Source organism: Dendropsophus ebraccatus, chromosome 1 (assembly GCF_027789765.1).
Source record: "Dendropsophus ebraccatus isolate aDenEbr1 chromosome 1, aDenEbr1.pat, whole genome shotgun sequence".
NCBI lineage: Eukaryota > Metazoa > Chordata > Amphibia > Anura > Hylidae > Dendropsophus > Dendropsophus ebraccatus.
The window spans coordinates 132,151,354-132,157,821 of NC_091454.1; positions in this window are offsets into that span (position 1 = coordinate 132,151,354).

The window sequence follows — 6,468 nt, forward strand, 5'->3', positions numbered from 1 at the left end:
TTTGTCTGAAATAATTTTTATGTGAATTTAAATAAAGACTATTATTGATTATACTGTTGTCCGTTGTATAGGAGTTGTGTAGTGGGCTAGAGGACAGGCCGTTTTTTGGTCTATATATGAGTGTACGTTCAGACATGCTGTACAGCAAGCCTCACGGACATAGACAACATAGAATCTGTCCTCTTGAGATGAATGTGAAACATTACTGAGTCAGGGTATGACTAATCAGCAAAAAGCTGCTGACAGGTCCTCTTTAAGTTAGGGCTGAGGCTTACAGTAATGTACAATACAGTACAGCCCATTGTCCTTGTCTACTCGGACAATCTGCCTTAAGTGGCAGCCCCCAACTGGGTGCTGACAAGGTGCAAGGCCTTTCAGGAGGTAAAATAGCCCACAGTTCAAGTCAGTAACCAGCCAGGTACAGATGAGCTACTTAACAAAAAAACTACCAGAAAAACACGCCAGGGGTCAAAAACCAAGAAGGCTACTTTAGGAACCAAATCAGAGCCATAGTAAAAACTAATAAATAAGTTAGAGTCAGAATACGAGGATGTAGTAGGCAAAAGGTTAAGAACCAACAAGAAAAAAGGTTTTTGCCAGCACACCTCTCCTGTAATAGTCAAGCCGCTTGCACGGACCAACTCCAATGTGAGTGTTGAGGAATCAATGAAGGAAAAAAACAGATGATCCAGCAGGCTCTGATGTAAGTTCAAAATTGCTTCCCTTTATTCACACAAAATCACCATGTGGTACATAAAGACACAAGCCCCTAGCACAAAAATGCATTTTTTGGCGTTTTTGTGCTAGGGGCTTCTGTCTTTATGTACCACATGGTGATTTTGTGTGAATAAAGGGAAGCAATTTTGAACTTACATCAGAGCCTGCTGGATCATCTGTTTTTTCCTTCAAAAGGTTAAGAACACAGAAGAAAATGCAGAGTATAAATGCTGGTGATGCAGAAAGATTGAACATTCACAGTCTTAGACCGGTTCACACTATGTGACGGCCAGATGATCTTCATTTGTGCAGAATTGGGATATGGGTACATCCGTGTCATGACATGTCAGTTTTTTGTACGGCTGCTAGTGATCACAGCCGGAGTGTACGCCAGTGGCGTATGCCAGGGGGAAGGTGCAGATTCGCCCCTTTTCCATGGCGTATGCCTCCCGTAAGCCCCGCTCGCCCAATGGGCGTTGCCTCCTTCCGCGCCTCATTTATCATGATTTACACCCGCAATTTAATGGAATAGTCTTTTCCCCCAATTTCACCCTATAAATAATATTGTGGGGCAACTGAAAATTGGCCTGGTCCTTAACCCCTTCAAGATTTAGCCTATTTGGGCCTTAATGACCAGGCTCATTTTTCAAAATCTGACCTGTCTCACTTTATGCACTTATAGCTCAGTGATGCTTGCGATATGCTAGCGATTCTGAGATAGTTTTTTCGTATTATATGGTACTTTATGTCGTATCACATAAATTTGTTACTAAGTCACATTTTCAATATGTCTTCTTTAACCCCTTAAGGACAGAGCCAATTTTGATTTTTGCGTTTTAGTTTTTTCCTCCTTGTTCTTAAAAGGCCATAGCACTTGCATTTTTCCACCTAGAAACCCACATGAGCCCTTATTTTTTGCGTCACTAATTGTACTTTGCAATGACAGGCTGAATTTTTGAATAAAGTACACTGCGAAACCAGAAAAAAATTCAAAGTGTGGTGAAATTGAAAAAAAAAAAAGCATTTTGTTTATTTGGGGGAAATGTGTTTTTACGCCATTCGCCCTGGGGTAAAACTGACTTGTTATATATGTTCCTCAAGTCGTTACGATTAAAAACGATATGTAACATGTATAACTTATATTGTATCTGATGGCCTGTAAAAAATTTAAACCATTGTCAACAAATATACGTCACTTAAATTCGCTCCATTCCCAAGCTTATAGCGCTTTTATCCTTTGGTCTATGGGGCTGTGTGAGGTGTCATTTTTTGCGCCATGATGTGTTCTTTCTATCGGTACCTTGATTGCGCATATATGACTTTTTGATCGCTTTTTATTACAATTTTTCTGGATTTGATGCGACCAAAAATGCGCAATTTTGCACTTTGGGATTTTTTTGCGCTGACGCCATTTACCGTGCGAGATCAGGAATGTGATTAATTATTAGTTCGGGCGATTACGCACACGGCGATAGCAAACATGTTTGTTTATTTATTTATTTACTTTTATTTATAACCTGGGAAAAGGGGGGTGATTCAGACTTTTATTAGTGGAGGGGGCTTTTTACTATTAACAACACTTTTTTTTTTACTTTAACACTTATACTAGAAGCCCCCCTAGGGGACTTCTAGTATAAGTGCTTTGATCTCTCATAGAGATCTCTGCAGCATAGATATGCTGCAGAGATCCATAAGATAGGCACTCGTTTACTTCCGGCTGCTGCAGCCGGAAGTAAACGAGTGCTGAGTCGGGGACGGCGCCATCTTGGAGCGGTCCCCGGCCGGCTTCAGAAACGGAGATCGCTCCTCCGGGATAACATCCCGGGGGAGCGATCTCCGCCACTAGACACCAGGGAACAGCTGAATCCGGTAATCGGATGCAGCTGTCATGTTTGACAGCTGCATCTGATTACTGTATTAGCGGGCACGGCGATCGGACCGTGCCCGCTAATACCTACGGTCCCGGGCTACAAGCGGCATCCGGGACCGCCGCGGTTCAGAGCGGGGTCGCCGCGCGGCCATGCTCTGAACGTCCTTACCGGCATCAGGGCGTAAATATACGCCCGATGTCGTTAAGGGGTTAATTATGGCTTCATTTCATAAACATTTTTTAGGGTGTTACAGGGCTTAGAAATGTGTCAGCAAATTATCAAATTTTCCTGAAATTTCCAAAACCTTTTTTAAAGTGGATTCAGGAGGCTTGTATACTGGAAACCCCCATAAGTGGCCCCATTTTAGAAACTACACACCCTAAAGAATTAATCTAGGGGTATAATGAGCATTTTGACCTTACAGGGGCTGGAGGAAAGTATTCACAAGTAGGCCGTAAAAACTGGAAAATAGAAATTTTCCAATAATATATTTGTTTACATTAAATTATCTCATTTTCACAAGCAACATGAGAGAAAACGCACCCTAAAATCTGTAACGCAGGTTCTCCTGAGAAGAACGGTACCCCATATGTGGGCCTAAACCACTGTATGGGCACACAGCTGGGCTCAGGAGGAAGGGAAGGAGCGCCAATTAGCATTTTCAGTGCAGATTTTTCTGAAGAAGTTTCTGAGCGCCAGGTGCGTTTACAGTGCCCCTGTAGTGTCAACAGAATAGAACCCCCCAATATGTCACCTCATTTTGGAAAGTTCACCCCTCCAAAAAATTCATCTTGGTGTGTAGTGAGCATTTTGACCCCACAGGTATAAGAGGAAAGTATTCAAAAATACACAGTAAGAATGAAAAAATTAAATTTTTCCAATAATATGTTTGTTTAGTTTGAAATTTCTCAATTTCATGAGGAACAGGAGAGAAAAAGCACCCCAACATTTGTAACGCAGGTTCTCCTGAGTACAATGCTACCCCATATGTGGGCATAAACCACTTAATGGGCACACAGCAGGGCTCAGAAGGGGAGAGTGTAATTTTTCTGGAGCAAAACTGCAGCTAGTATCGGTTATTAGAATAGCAAAGTTGCTAAAAAAACCAAATTGAGATTACAGGTAATCTGGAGGTGTTTACGGGCAATCTGGGGATGTTCACTGGCAATCTGGGGTGGTTACGGGCAATCTGGGGTGGTTACGGGCAATCTGGGGTAGTGATGGGCAATCTGGGGTGGTGACTGGCAGTCTGTTGCAATCTGGGGTGATTACAGGCAAATTTAGGGTGTTTACTGGCTATCTGGGGTGGTTACGGGTAATCTGGAGTGGTTACAGGTAATGCGGGGTGGTTACAGGTAATCCAGGGTGGTTACAGGTAATGCAGGGTATATACCGCTGATTGCTTGTACCAGGACCACACGGGGTGGATTTAGTTTTATAGATTGGGTTGTTACGGACGTGGCGATACCAAACATGTATAGGTTTTGTGGTTTTGATCTGTTTTATGTAACGGTTTATAGTGTATAGGGAATATAATGCATTTTTATTATAGGGGGGGTGTTTTGTGTTTTGGTGCACTTTTTTTTACTTTTACACTAACGTACATTACTGTACACTAGTGTAATACTGTAAAGTGATCTGTGATCACTGATACAATACATTGCACTACTACTGTAGTGCAGTGTATTGTAATATGCATCATGCTGACATGCTGACAATCTGCATAGCCATGCCTGTCAGCCTGATAGCATATCCATGGTAATCCTGGAGGGCCTTCATTAGGCCCCTGGGATTACCATGGAGACCATCGATGGACCGGACGGCACCGCAGGACTTCTGATCACGTGAGTATACCCGCGGCAGCCAAGGTAATTTTGGGTTCTGTCCTTAAGGGGTTAAATGTAGGAAGGAATGCAAGGACACCTACAGGAAATTTTATAGAAGTCTTTTTACCTTTCTTACCCTTTAACTACACTTTAAAACAAAGTGGATATCATGGTTTAGTGGTTCTTTCCGAACTATTTACGTTTACCCGGGGTGCTGTTGACTACCACACATCTCTCATAAGGATTGTCCTGATGGAAAATTCCATAAGGTTCTTTCCAGTCCAATCATTCAAAATACTGATGACTCATAAGGTTCTTTCCAGTCCAATCATTCAAAATACTGATGACTCAAAGGTGATTTGAAAAGTTATAGTATGTAAAGGTACCTTAGCTGAGAAAAATTATTGGACCAACAAGAATATTTGCTGCTTACACATACTTTTTCTCAGTAGTAGTCATTTACTTGTTAAGGACCTCAACCCATTTATTTTGCACTCTTGAAATACTGGCTATAGTTTTTGTAGGGAGATCAAAGCACTGAAATGAGTTCCTTAGATCTACCGAGCTTTAGATGTTTGATCCAAAATATTTCCTGCAAACCCTGATAAAGGAAGATTTATTCAACTTTATTCAATTAATCAAAAGAGTAGAATAAACTTTCTCTGTAGTTCCACTGCTGTGGCTTTATTTGTTCCTTTAAATAATGTCACACACTGTTCACCCCAGATGTAGTCATCCAAAGCTTTGAATGAATTTTTTACTTCAGCTAATAGAATGTATTGGGTGCCAAGGATATGACAAATAATGACACATTTTCCCCCTGATGATGTTTCTGGACATCCTAGAGTGAATTTGTACACTCATAACTACACAATTGCGACTGTGCCCACAGCTGGATTTTTGGTCATGAGTTGCAAGTTACATGGGACTTTGCCTCCATTGATCTATGTTATCAGTGGTGATTTACAGGTTCCATTGCCACTCATCTCTCTTCTTTTCCAGTCTGTGTTTTATGTGGTCTGGATGTTACAGTGTTGGTCCAATCATGCGCTTGCTTGATTTGCTTGCTTGCTGGCATTTCATATTGGATTGCTTGGAATTCTGACCTCTTTGCCTGTACTTCCTACCTCCGTTTTGCCTGCTGTTCTTGTACTATTCTGTTATCTCCAATTTTACCTATACCTGCCTGATTATTCTCTATTGTGTTTTGCCTGTTTTGTTTCATTCTATGTTTAACTTACCTAGTAAAGGGAACATCGCCCAGTTGTCGTTGACCACCTAGGGTTGGTCTGGGAGGTATACAGGGTCAGTCTTGGGGGGGCCTTTCACTAGGGCCCGCACTGTCTGTGTCTATCAATGTCTTCCACCCAGGTTCCGGGTTCCTTCACAACCCTACTGCAACTTGCTTGTGACTTCTTTGGGACTTTTGTTAATAGCCAATTTGCGACTGCAATAAAGTGGTGCGACAGTTTTAAATTTTGAGGGGCTTTTTTGTCTTAACACTATTCACCATGTGGTGAAACTGACAATATATCTATCCCTCAAGTCAGCAAAATTACAATACCCAATTTATATTTTACTACTTTTAAAAAATGTATGTGTTTAAATTTGCTCTATTTTGACCCTTATTACATATTTATTTTTTGGTCTGTGGGGCTGTATGAGGACTCATTTTTTTCACCACAATTTGTATTTTTTTTATTTTTTATTAATACCACATTTGCAACTTTTTAACTTTATATAAAAAATTTTCTGGGACCAAAAATCAACAATTTAAAACTTTTTTTTGCATTTACACCATTTAGGCTATGTTCACATTACGTATGAGACCGGCCGTTCCGTGACCCCGGCCTGGTCACGGAACGGCCGGTCTCTGGCCGGATAATCTCGGCCGGTAATCTTTCAGCGCTTCCCATAGCCCACAGTGAAGCGAGGGGCCGGAGCCACTCGCTTCACTGTGTGAACTGACAGGTCTTTCTGCGGCCCGAATTCACTGAATTCTGGCCGCACATGTGTACGCTCCGGCCGGGATCCCATTGCACATAAGGCTTTGT